Source organism: Limanda limanda, chromosome 17, assembly GCF_963576545.1.
Source record: "Limanda limanda chromosome 17, fLimLim1.1, whole genome shotgun sequence".
Lineage (NCBI taxonomy): Eukaryota > Metazoa > Chordata > Actinopteri > Pleuronectiformes > Pleuronectidae > Limanda > Limanda limanda.
The window spans coordinates 7,282,223-7,296,454 of record NC_083652.1 but is presented as its reverse complement, the minus strand read 5'-3'; the positions used below and the strand labels follow the sequence as shown (position 1 = coordinate 7,296,454).

Below are 14,232 nucleotides of genomic sequence, written 5' to 3'. Positions count from 1 at the left end.
TTGGGAAGGGGTCACACACAATCACCGACCAAAACAAAACTCAGGGATGTACATCTGCATCATTAGCAGAGAGGCCCAGAGTCTCCTGATGTCTATTCACTGCAAAACAGATCCCTCAGAAACGTGGCCACCACAGTCCCAGTGCACACAAACACCCTCTACACAATTGCTATCCAGCGATGTCAGCCTCCTCTTCATGAATATTCATATGCCTCATTAGCACTCAAGTGGGGGACCACGGCATATTGCATGAGACTCCCCTTACTTGGAGAGAGAACGAGAGATGAGGGAGGGAGAGGAAAGAGGAAGAAGAGATGGGACACATGGCGATTGTAGAGGAAGCAAAGGGGTAGAGGAACAGAGTAAGAGGCAAAGCCTTCTTTTCACTGCCAGCAAAACTTTCTTGAGTCTCAAGAGTGAAGAGGGAGAATGTTCCATATTGTTCCGGGAGCTGATAAACTCCTGCCACTTTTCCTCATGAAGCCAGATAGTGCAGTATGAAAGCAGCGTCAGCAGCAGGGACAGCACAGCGGGAGCGCAGGCAGAGAATTACAGGCCATTTTACCCAACAAAAGCACAAGCAATAAAAGTTTTAAAACAGCTGCAATTTCTCTGCTTAATGTCTGGCTGTTCACAATAACGGCTGAACTGTTTGAGATATGTGAAAATGCACCTCAACACAAGCTGCAGCTGTAGAGACATTCGTGCACCCTTCGTCTTTGTTCAGCAACAAAACAAACCCGCACATGCAGCCGTACAAAGCCCGGCTGTCTGTCAGTCCAGTCAGTCAGACTCTTTCTCTCTGAGCCACTTGCCAACAGACACACAAACTGACAGATACAACCAAACATAGAGAGGGGATTATTTTTCTCTTATGTTGTAATGCCAGTGAATCTCTTAACAGGAACTGCCAACAGGGGAAATCTCCCATCCTGCAGCTGTGTCCTCAGAGAGACCCTGGAAAGTGTAGAAGCAGCGGACTCAACTTCCTTGACTTTTTGTCCTAGGCTGTGGTGACACAGACATTCGGACACTAGCAGAGGAGGACATGAGGTGAAGTTGGACGATGTCCAAATATTTTGCCCGACCATGGTCACTCTGGTCCTTTAAAGGGCATGGACAAAAAAACCACGCAACCATAATTGGACCAGGTCTCTGGAAATCAATACTGCTGCTAACATAAGGGGCCTTCACCAAAGCTATTTCATATTCCAGCATCCACACACACTTTCTGACGAAAAAAAGAAAAAGAAACTTCAATTTCAGAACGGTATGAACTATCGATTTTGCAGCCATGGTTCAGACTCGTCCTCCGCCTCTCCCTGTCCTCTCTCTTTGCCAGTCCCCTACCCTTGACACTGCTTTTCCAATCTCTGTTAAATGGAAACATGAATGTTTATGTTCAGTAGTGAGAGTGGTGGACTCGTCCTTATCTGTGAACTTCATTAGACCACCATTCAAATCCCTCACAAGTGACCTACCGTGGCGTTACTTCAGTTGGTCTGGGACAAGGTCGTTCTAAGTCTCATCCCCAACAAAACAGAGTAAATCTTTCCCTGCACAAATTGTACAATGCAGCTACTTACTACTCTTTTCAGATGCATTTCAATGTTTTCACAATTTTTTCATTGTCTGCTCTTTATTTTTGCTTCAGTCAGTAACAACACTGGTGCTGATTTTTGTGTGAGGCCTTGAAAAAAAGTTTCAACTTTATTATTATTTACAGCATTAATGAACAATCATTTTCATACTTGATTAAACTCTACATTATTCTCTTAACTAATTTATTAACCGTTTGTTCAATAAAATATCAGAAAATAGTGAAATTGCCAATTACAAGTCAAAAGCAGCCAAGCTGAAATATTCAAATTCACATAAATCCCATGCATTTCTAGTAAAGCCTGAGAAAACCAGCAAATACTGACACGTGACTAATACTGTAGCTAGTCATTTATTGGCATGTTTCCAAAATTGATCAAAGCAACGAGTTAATTGTCTTAATTGTTTCAGTCATTTATTGTCAATCATATAATCAATTAATTGGCAAATTGACAAATGTGCGGTCATTTCCGATATAAAAGTCTAGACTGTGTTTTACTGTCATTTACGGTAGTGTTTCTCTCCTTTCCTCTGCTTTCACTTCCAGTGTGTGTGTATGTGTGTGCGTGTGTACATCAGCGTTTCAGAGAGGAGAGACAGTTTGAAAACTCCTTATGTTAAGTTAAATAAAGCTTTTAAACTAATGTTAGAAATCACTCTTAAAACCAAAGACGGAAAGAGGACAAACCCCAATCATCTGAAAGTGAGTTCAAAACGTAACAGCAATCTGGCGGGAGTGGCGAGGAAGTTAGCAGCTCTCCTGCTGTTACATCTGCACCCCCCCTCAACAAGCATCAGAGGACTGGCTTTGACCCATAGCTGTCAGAAAAGAAATACATAACCTCCACTCGACTGATATTAATTAGGTTAGGTGCTGAAGTAAATATAATGTGCACTTAAATCAACTTCATACAATATTTTACCACTCAGACCACAAACTGTCCAATTTGCATCTGTGCACAACAACATAAATGAAAAAACATGAGACCCCCCCCCAGAAGCAGTCTAGCTCGGATAAACACTGTTAGTAATGTCAATTTACAATCTGCATGCAACGACTATGCATATAAATGAGTAAATAAGTTCAGTTAGATCCAAATTGAGGATGTTATTGTTATTTTCATCTCATTTAACATATAAACCACAGTTTCTGGCTTCATGGCTTTTCTTCCTGGGCACTTTATCAATATTCTAAACACACTAACCCTGGTTTTGCTTTCAACATTTTACATAAAAATGATATCCTTCTCAAATGCCAAATCAGACAATCTTTCAGCCTCGAAAGAGCTGAGTTTGGTAATCAAACCATTTGGATGGGTCAACATATTCCAGGCTTAAATGCCAGATAATATCAGCAAATTTGGATCTGACTTTTGGGCAGTGACACTTCTATCCAACTGTGTTGTCATTAATTCATATTCAGATGGCTTCCGTGGGTCACACGTTGTGCTGAGCAGCCTGGTGCAGACCAGGGACTTGACCAGTTCAAATCACAGGTCCAAACTCAGCATGCATGCATGATTTAAATACATCTAAATGGCAGATGGCAAGAGAGCCGGCTCATGTCTGGCTCCAAGACAGAAGCAGTGATGTGGGGGGAGGCAGACGATGACGTACTCGAGTGAGGAATGGCTTGGCTGGTCTTTAAGATTACTTTTCCTCTTAAAACATTCACTTCATCTGTGTCACTGCAGCTCTCAACTTGTTATTGGAAAATAGCGCCGTGCAAGAACGTTGGAAAACCATTCGATGCCGGCACTGTCTGTATCAGTCACACGCTGACACTCACATACACACAGAAAATACATTTCATCCTCCACATCCGAAACAGCCAATAGCACTGGCAGGCATTTGCGACCCCAATCCATATTTCAATTTTCCTTCTCTCATGCAAACTAATTCAATACTTGATTCCTTCCCCCACAAGTGATCAGCTATGTGAGAAATGAGCTTCTTCTCGTGCTGCCTCTATAAAAGGCCCAATCAGAGAATTTTTTGAGGCCTCTGCCTACATCGATTATGTCTCGGTAGGCCTGGACAAAGGCAGATTCTTGGAGGTAACTTGGTGCTTTACAACATTCTCACCGCAATGAAGTACAAAATACAAATCGCTTCTCTCCACATTACCTGTTCTCAGACTGCATTCAGCCCGTCTTACATTTTGAAGACTCTTAAACTACATCGTATACTGTCAGTGTCAATATCAAGGACTTAACTACTCATGGTTTCCAAGCTATTAAATAAGCAGTAGGTATTAAACTGTGGGACAGTCCGTTGAATGAGTAGTTCTCATATGATTTGCTCTAATTTTAGATTTGACCCTTAGAGTTGAATTCAGCTAAAAACATTTATCAGTGCAGATTTACGAAGTTGTAAACATCCCTCTAAGCCAAAGACAGAAATGCAAACGCTGTGGGCTGTGATGCCATCGGCCAACTCTTCTTGGATTGGATCCACCGACGCAGCTCAGGAGACAAACCGGCCACAATGACGAGCCAAGTTTTAGAGTGAATATACGTATGTCGTGTGAAATCAGGCTCATCAGATGGGATCCATTCATTTGGATTCTACAATGGATTTCTGACGAGTGAACAATCTCCAAATGCTCTCTCCTTTCTAACTAGTATTTGATATACTAACTGCTGACGCATTTTCCAATCAGACACCACAGAACAGACTCGCTCATCTTGACATCTCTCCCTGTGGCGCCATCAACAAAGCTCAGACACAAATAATAATATGACTGTAAACAAAAACAGTACATGGATAACTGTCTCTGGCAGAGACAAACTGAGAAATGGTGCAGTGCAGAAATATTTTGTTTGATGAAATTCACTTTATTGATCAGTTTATTACTAATCTTTACATTCACTCCATTTCCATCAATACAAAAGTACTAAATAAGTAAACATGCAATATAAATATAAGGAAATATTGAAATAGTAAAAATATATGTCAATGAGTCCAAGATGTCAGTCAAATCGTTGAAATGTAACTGAGGCTTGATACTGTTTAATCATTAATTCTTTATATGAGTGACTATAAGAGAAAACACAAATACAACCACATATAGAACTTAATAGTATATTCTGTCAAATAAAAGTTTCATATTTGTAAACATAAACCGGGTACCAATACTGTGTGGAAAAGTTCATACTGGCCGAAATGATCTGCCAACGTATAAATAAGATGGGCTCTAGTTAAATAGGATGTACATAGAAAGATATAGGATTGTTAGAACAAAAATATTGCAAGTAGAAAGTATTTCACAGTTTAAATGACATTGCACTTTAGTTCATTATTAGTGCATTTGATAGTCAAGATCCTGGTGCTTGTAGTCGAGCGGCAACGGGGCTGGTTGTTAATTCTGGAAGGAACAACCTTCGTTATACCCTGAACATACAGGGGCATGTGTCCTCGACAAACCAACATAACTATACGCATTTAATGTTGCTAAAATAGGCAACGATGATTAACAACACGCAGCGAAACACGGGAGTCTGGCTTCACTTTTCCTCACAAGTCATTACCCATGTAAAGGGTGAGGCAAGCAGGTAATAGCGACAAATATAGGGCCTTAAACGACGACAGCTTTACGATGCCTGAGCGGCCACTACGACTCCATTCCTGTCAGATCCTATTAGCTTGGCCTCCACTGTGCGTTTCGATTGGCTCTCGGCCTATTCCCAGCAGTTACAGAAGCACCTCCCGTAAATAAACCAAATGGCTGCATCTTGTAGGGTGTGAAGGGCGGGGGGGACGAGAGGGAGGCGAGGGGGGGTCCGGGCAGCTGGGCACTTGTGTGTAAAGAACATCCGACAGAGCGGTTGAATAGTTTAATATACAGCACCGGGCTAAATGGACAAGAAGGACAGCTCTACACATATCAGTGGAAGAGTTTAAATTTGACTGGTGTTTAAGAAGAATACAAGCAGCCAGGCGAGGGAAGCGCTGTTAAATCAAGACAAGTGGTCTCATTCCACTCCACACACACTCCCATAAACAAAGTAAAAAGTGTATCTGCCAGCTGCCAGGTGGAAGTGGAAGGAAAGGCCACCTGTCTAATAACCGTTTCTGATGCACACAGCTCAGCAATATGAAACTCAGCATCTGGCCTGTCCCCTTCAAACTGATCTTGTTAACAGCACAAGTGTCACAGATCCTCACACGGAATTCATTTGGGTGGTTCACCTAAACAGCTTTTTTCTCCACTCACAAAAAAGATAATTTGGTTTTTTTCAATTCAACCAATTAGGGCTTGGGATTGCAATGTGGTTTTGCCACAATCACTCATCCACCAGATGTCCACTGGACGTTTTGAGGAAGAGCAGAGAGTGAGGATGTATTGGTTGTTGTCCAGTTAAGCCAGGAGCTTTTTATCCAAGACACTTCTCTTCTTTCTTTACAAACCAAATAGCCCTGCAGTAAAATTAAATGGATTTGCAAATTCTAGGGACAATTATTAAAAATGCAATTCTTGACATGCTGCAGCTAAATTAATTTTTTTACTGCATTTGGAACAGGTACAGATAAAAAAAGAGCTGGACTGAAACTAAGTATGCTGACAGAAGAAAGGCTGGCAAGGCTGCTCACAAAGTGAAATTTAATCAGCTATTTGTACTTCAAACTTCTGAAAGAAATAATAATATGCTGAAAGAAATCTATTGGGGGGGTATAAAATATAGTAGCATATATGGTATTTGTTATACTAATTAATATAATAATAGATGAGATAGTAGTACATGTAATTGCATACATCTATATGATTGACACATACCTTTGAATACATGTAAATGTTTGTACTGTTCTTTTTCAGACAATTGGATGTGTCAAAGCAGGAAGAGCACAAGAGAGAGCCATGTTCAATTAAGACTATATAAACGTGGACGCGTGATAGCTCCCCTTAAATTAACCTAAAGTGTCTCCATCGCCCCCTGGTGGTTTTTAACACATCAAATAAGCTTTTCTGTGTTGTCAGCGTTCGTATCTGAAATATTTTGTTTCATTTCTGGATAGTGGGAGGAAATGAAGGCACATTGTTCATCTTTATACGACAGTCTGTGTGCTCAGCAGTAGCATCACAAAACTTGATAAAAGGGTCACTGAATGCTGTGTATAGTTAAGACAGATCCACCTCCTGCAACAACCCTGACCCTTAGATCTAGACTTGACTCCATTTCACATTGCGACCACATTGTGTTTGTGTTCAACTTTGACACAGTCAATACTTACTCTAGTCTGTGTTTTATTATTATCTCATCCTTTTCTCAATGAGTGCAAGCGAGGGACATTTTGTACGCTGTTCTGAATCGACTGAGACAACTGCAGCAGTAAATCTGTGAAATGAAGTCAAATACTATCAGAAAACAGCAGAATGGGTTTCTTTTCCCCGATGAGCAGCAGCCTTTTAAAAACACTCACACACATATTTCCACAAACTTTTACACCAACATAACTCATTTTACCGACAGATATGTAAAGAGTGTGATTGACAGTAGGAGAGGAACAGTAAAATGCTAAAAATGCAAAGCCAGTCGACAAGTAATCTTTGAGATTCAAATATTTTCACCCATTGACTGTTATGAATCAAACAAGAATCCCATTCAAAGCCTTTCTGAGATCCCACTTGCCTCTCTACTCATGCATATACAGTTCCAGCACAGTTGAGTGGAAAAGCACTGTGGAACAAACCAACTGAAACAGCTACTCCACCAACTTGCTCCTCATTAGTCATCACAAATAAGAATTGAGAAGCATTTAACTGTGTTTTTTTAAGAGTTATATATTTATTCATGATTATTTCCTTATTATTAAGTCATCATGATTTATTTTTACAATTTACCAAATAGGTAGTTAGTCAATTGTTCATGACCTGGATCTATGTGTTTTGTCAATGCAATTGTTTTCTCATTATCAAGCCGTCAATTAGGACTGCAACAAAAAGTTGATAATGATTAACCAGGTTGATTCTTTTCTTCATTAATCAATACATTGCTTTGTCTATAAAATGTCAAAACAACAATTCAAAGTGGTGCATGTGTTCAAATGTCTCCCTTTGTCCAACCAACAGTAGAAAACGCAAACATATCAAGTTTAGAATCATGTGAGAAAACAAATATTATTTGATTATATCAGCAAATGTTTGGGTTTTAAAATAAAAATAAAATTAGTATTTGATTATTCAGATAGCTGCTGATTACCATTCTGTATATTTACTAATTGTTTAATTATTTATTATTGACTGATTTGCTGATCTTGTGTTACTTTGAACTTGTTCGTTAAATACTGTTGTAACGTTGTCATAAGGCTGCATAAAATATTGTCATTATTGATTATTATTACAGAGCCGAAGATAATGTGTTATTTAGCCCAAGACAACTAAAAGCACCAAACTCTCATTTTGAAGAAAAAAAACTTGTCAATTATTTATTTACTAAAATAGTTGTTTTGTAATTTCCTGCCAATCAACAAAGAATGAATTCAATTGATTCTTAATGCTCAAGAGGTAGAAATATATGCATTTTAGTTTTCTTATCATATCATAAAATGTTCGATTCCACATAATGACATGACATATAAATAACAACTTCTATTGATTGACACTCCTGCTCCAAACAAGAAAAACATTCATATAGGAAAGTTGTTTTCTGTTTGAATGAACACCTGTTTTTTAATCCCCTGAGAAAAAAATGTTTCAATCCAACCAATTTTAGATTTCCACAATACAACACTTCCTCACTCCCTTCTTTATAAAATCAAGTGTCAGGCCTAAGACCACATGTCTGTATTTCCCCATGAGGATTTTCTAACCCACTGCTATTGTTATTACACACCAGTCAACATCCAATCAGCCCAACATACTCCACAAGGTTTCCATCCCATGCATTCTGTTGCAGATGTCCTTGGAGCTTGGATCTAATATAAACCTGCGACAATTTAATCAATTATTTGACTGACAGAAGATGTATTTTTAAAACTTTTGATAATCGATTTATCATTCAATTTAGGAACACCAGCTTCTCCAGTGGGGGGATTAGCTGCTTCTCTCTGGTTGATACCGCTTCTTTTAGATTTTTGACCGGTTGATTTGACAAAACAAGGCATGTTAAGTTCAGTGGGAAAATTCCTTGATAACAAAAATGAACTCAAAGGCTTTTTTCTCAAACTTCCCCCCACATCTCACCGTCCTCCTCAGGGGACTGAGTTTGCTCCGACTAAGGAACTTGATGGAAGAGGTTTGGTGCCGTCCTCTGACATCATAGAGACTAAACAATCAGTGGAGAGAACAATCTGCAGATTAATCGATAAGGAAAATAATCTTTGCGTGCAGCCCTTGTCTTGTTGTTTATTCAATTAAGACTTTAAAGCGTCGTAATTGTGAGTACAATCCCAATATTCACCCTGATGACACAAAGAGGCCATTTGATGAAACAGAGTCAATATTCTCTGATTGAAGAAATAAATCATCAGTCATCAGAGCCACTTTATGACGACTGGTTGCACTGGTCTCGTTGTCAGGTCCCACTACATGGCAGTGGCCTCTCAGTTCAGACTCTCCTCAGGCTGATCTGCAGGGTTCTCAGTGTAAAGTGCTGCTGTCCTGCGCTGAGCATGCAGATGCATCATGCACACAGCAGCCGGGGGATCACTATTTGGCAGGATTCGCAGACTGAGCCGAACGATTCAGAGCAACACGTTCACTGCTAGTGTGCTCATTATTTTGCATGAGGGAAATTTGCCCGCCGATGTGACGTCAGCATCCAAGCAGCGGCAAGACGAGGTAAAATGACAAAAAGCCGCCGGGAAGTGCTTCCCAAACCCCGGCAGCACACATACCCGACCCGCACCCTTCCTCACCTGCTAGCATTAGCCAGCTAGCGGCTAATGTTAGCGACGTGTAAAAGTGCTGCGAGCGTTAAATCACTGCCACACTTACAACACGTGTCACTGACGGTGACGTACTGTGACGCACAGGGAGCCAGTGGAGGAAGAGGTTGTTCTCAAGCGGTGAAACTCACCTTTTGTTTCGTAGTTCCACGGAAGCGTTGAAGGATTTTTTGACCAGTGCTGTCACCGCACTTCCGGGTGAGCCTGTGACGTGTAAGGGCGCGTCACAGGCGTGTGGCCATGCTGGGATTGTTTTGATTGTGGAGAAGGTCGATTCTCTGAAGAGGAGGAATCTCACTGGGAATTTGTCCCATTAAAGACTGATTTCGTCTCGGTAATCATGTCAAAGACACTTTTTTTTTAATTCTGCATCAAATATATGCAGCTTAAAAGACATGTGATTGATTTTGCATCAATATTTAAGATCCCTGCAATTTCTGTGAACTGGTGGATGAAACAATATCTGAATGTTTTGGTACTTTTGGTTTGTGTGTATATGTTATAAAAGCTGGGCAAACAAATCAGTGTCAGGATATGATTTTTTTTTCTGTGTTTTGACATGATGATCAAATGAAATATTCCACAGGTAGAGATGCACTGACTCTAAAACAAAAATGATACATTATGTGAGTACTTTTAACGTTAAGATCATTTTTCGTCTGTCTTTCTTGCGTTCTCTCTTCTGTTTTTCCATTCTCTCTATCTCTACAATAACTTTGGATATGTACCCCTGTAATCTGTGTTTTATACCTATAGTAACCAAAATTCCAAACACCTAAATAACTTAAAAATTATACTTCACTGTAAAAAATACGTATACTTAGGTATTCTTGTCACATTTCACAATTGCTAGGGGTTGGATTAAAAAATATATAATCAACAAATAATTAATATACAGACAACAGAAGTGAGACAATATATATATAAGTGTGAATAAATGTTAATGTAAAATGGATGGTGCCGTTTTTTCTGATATTCCAGACTAAAGAGAAAAATAATTCTACAGACTGAGAAGACGACACATGAAAAAACAAAAGAAAGATTTCAGCTTGTATGTTTCTCACATGTTTGAATAAAACTGACATAACAAACACAGCTTTACCCCATTTCCATCAATGGACAGTGTCAAGTCATTCAGTAAATTACAATCCACCTTAATAATAGTAAACAACGACAGCTAACAATTCATGTCATGTGTAAACTCAGGACTATCTTTGTTGCCCCCACTCCCTGTTGCTGTTTTATAATATTATAATTAATGTTCAACTCTTCTAGCTGGATTGTTTCAAGAAAAACAACGTCACATACTCCACATGTTTTTAATATGACATATGAACATAAGTAGATTAACCTCCTTAACCAATACAAATTATTCATATATCTGTATAACTCAATCTAAAATAACTGATTCCATTAATGTCATTAGAAAGTATAAATGTACTGTATTTAAGACCTCACTAATCATCAATACTCATGAAACTTGATATATGTTAATTAGCACTTGTCAAACTTTATTTTTACTTGGAGCTTTTTCTTCCAGCGTACTGTACCATATTTCTTCTTTAGCTGAGCGCCCGGTGATCGACAATTCATCTTCAATACACACTTTTTTGTTTGTAGCCAGTAATTGCTACACTTTATTTCCAGAATTCTGATCATTAAGAGCATACGTTTGGGATTTTGTATTTTCAGGGTAAACCCCATTAAACGCAGAAAACTTTGCCACGTGTGAGGTTTTTGGTGAATTATTGCCCTCATAAAAGTGGGTCATCCCAGCAGGAAACAGATGCAAGCAAGATGAGTGGGGATACAATAGATAAAGCATCAAGCAATTAAAAATCTACTGAGAATGATGGAATATATAAATTCGTGTACAGTGTCTTTGTGCAGATCTGGGGCTTTGCTGCTCGATGAGTTGACAGGAAAAGACGTGCGATAATATGATTATGATTGTGATGCCAGAATTAAAATCTAAAAGAAGGCTGTGCAGGCTGGTTTATTCTGCAGATGTGTGGAGGCAGTGTTGCAGATATTAAGTCACCACATGTGGGTATAGCTGCCCATGTAGGTTATCTTGGCAATTTCGCGACGTTATAGGAATATTGTAACATGATTTTCTCTTTTGAAGATTTAAATCTATTCATCCAACTTCAACAAAAACACATGGGATAAACTATGCATTTGCTGTGATGCTCATCCAAACGGTTGTCTGGTGGGATATTTATTATAAGGCAAAGTAAATTAGGCAGATAAACAAAAAAGATACGGATGAAATCTGGCAATTGAATAGAGAAGAGAGAAAAAAAAGTTGTTACAACACCTGGATTTTTTTCCTCTTGGAAATGTTTGATCTCTTGTGGAAGACAATTGCCGCAATGAAGATATTCATGAGATCCTTTAGCTTCTCTGCTGCGTGAAACAGTCCATCTCCCCACAGATTTAAATTCCATACATCTGTGTTGACACTGTATTGCTGCTCTCATATTGCAAGCAGTGATCTGAACTTTGTTTTTTTCCTTCTGTTTGTTGTTTTCTAATGATTAGTGCTTCTCCTTCATGATTCATAATGTGGAATTGTCCCAGGCGGTGGGATGTTTCAGAACATGAAATTGTATTACTGTGTGACGACCCCAGCTTGCTGCACAGGTCTGGCACCGTGTTCAGCAGTGGCTCAGCTCTGGAGTTTTATGCAATTATAAATAAATAAGCATGTGGACGGGAAGAAGACAGGGCCCTATGGGGACAAGCTGAGAGAAAATAGAGGAAGTTTAATTAAAGCTGCAAACTACACTCCCACACACAGACACACACGCACGCATCCAGAAACACAGGCAAACCGATAAACTTACAAATGTTTGTGTATGCATCTCCCTTGCATCCATACAAAAGAGAAAATTATGTGAGCGTGCATGTGCCGTGTTAGTATCCACATGCACATGAATCTGTGTGTGAACATGTCTACATCCATATCACAGACTGGGAATGTGAGTGTGGAGTAATCCCATGATGTTTAGATAAGGTCATCCAAAATTCTTTATCACACAGTTTTGGGTGTTTTACCTCCCTGATAACAAAGGCAAAGGTATTTTAATTGTTTCTTCCAGTACTTCACCCCCAGTCACCTCGCTATCACACCCTCTACACAGACACAGTGAAATGGTTTGGTGTACGCCTCTGTGTTTTTTGTTACATTATTTTCTGCAAAATGATTGAACCGCCAGTCTCCTTGTAATTACCTAAGGGGTGGAGGCAAAAGCACAGCCAGTAAAAAGCTGATGAGGGAGTATTGAATTTGCACTTCAATTAGAGTGCTTATAAAGTGTGGATTACACAAGGACTCCAGGGCCACAGCTCTCACTCAATTACCACAGTGCACTACGGAAGGAGGGACAGTGTATGCAGGAAGGGGTGGACGGCCAATAGGCAGCGGGCTAAAGGAGCAAGGTGACGCGAGAAGACAGGAGGAGAAAGAGTAAGAGATGTCAAGTATTTGTGCGGCCTGAGCCAAGTATTTAATCGGGATGGATCCGTGCAAAGACAAGGACGGAGAAAAGGATTAAATGAGGAGGAACAACTGGGGGGAGATCCATCCATGTGTGACTCAGGTCCCCCACTCTAAGTTCTGGCCTTGGATTCAACAAGGACGTATGAAAACATCCATTAAACTTCCCGGCGCTTCACAATGTGGCACCACGCTATTTCAAATGCCTGTGTGTGTATGTGTGTGTGTTTGTGTGTGTGTGTGTGTGTGTACGCGCGCATTAATATCCATTCTCCGTGCTGTTTACAAACGTCTCCTTCAAGTTGAGGGGGGTTTACAGAAGACTCTGTTCAAAATGAAGCAAAAAAAAAAAACCTCAACAATGTGTCTGAGTCCCTGAGTAAATTCTCAAATGGATTATTGAGCCAATGAGCGAAAATCACCAGCCATTTAGAGTGGATTTGTCTGCAAGGCAGCGATAAACGGCAGCTCGCTTTTCCACGGCTTAGCTCCTTGATTCTGAGAAGGAGATGCTTGAAGGACATGCTTTTAGAGTAAACAAACCAATGGCAGTGAAGAAAGAGGGAAAATTTCAATTTGACTGCACGGCTGAAGTTAGGAAGACGTAGTGAGATGAAACGAACGTGAATAATTAATTGTTTTAGAGCTAAATGCAGGTTTCGCGGTGTTTAATTACTGGTTGTGATGTTTGCCCGAGGCACGGTGAGTTTTCAATGATTTAAAGATAAAAATGTGTGGAGGAATCCCTTTTTTTTGTACAAGTTGCATAAGGAGGCTGCACAAACCCAGCATGAGAGGGTTGTAAGATACACACCAGAGGTTTACCTGAACATAAGCTGTTTTCACACATGAACACATGAAGAAAATTGGGTTCCATTTACCTGAGTTTATCTTTTACATATTAAAAAGGCAGGAGGAGACTGTCTGTGTCAGACGTGAGCTCAACACCAGGAAAATGTCTATAACATTCAGGTGAGGGGGGGTGGGGTGCCTGAGAAGAGCAGGAAGGAGGCAGGAAATTGCATAAATTCTGTTGCAGAAAGTAGTGTTGAACTGGACCGTTTTAGTGAAGGAGCCTAGCTGCAAGGTAAACCTTAGGATGTACTGGTCCATCTAAGTTCCGACCCTCACGCTATGGGGGGTGACGAAAAGACAAGATTGGAGCCGAAATATTGTGCTCAGCCTCAGAGATAGGGTGAGGTGTAGAATCGCTGCTCCTTGTCGCCATTGAGGTGGTTCAGGCT

At 40.0% G+C, this 14,232-nt stretch overlaps 1 protein-coding gene across 1 annotated transcript in view; it reads right to left on the bottom strand.

The window, feature by feature from the left end:
- Nucleotides 1–9,678, bottom strand: part of spop (speckle type BTB/POZ protein) — a 93,041-nt gene extending 83,363 nt beyond the window's left edge. The window contains exon 1 of the mRNA XM_061090091.1: nucleotides 9,618–9,678. The gene's annotated coding sequence lies outside the window, so the exon portion shown is untranslated. The remainder of the gene's footprint in view (nucleotides 1–9,617) is intronic.
- Nucleotides 9,679–14,232: the final 4,554 nt, after the last annotated feature.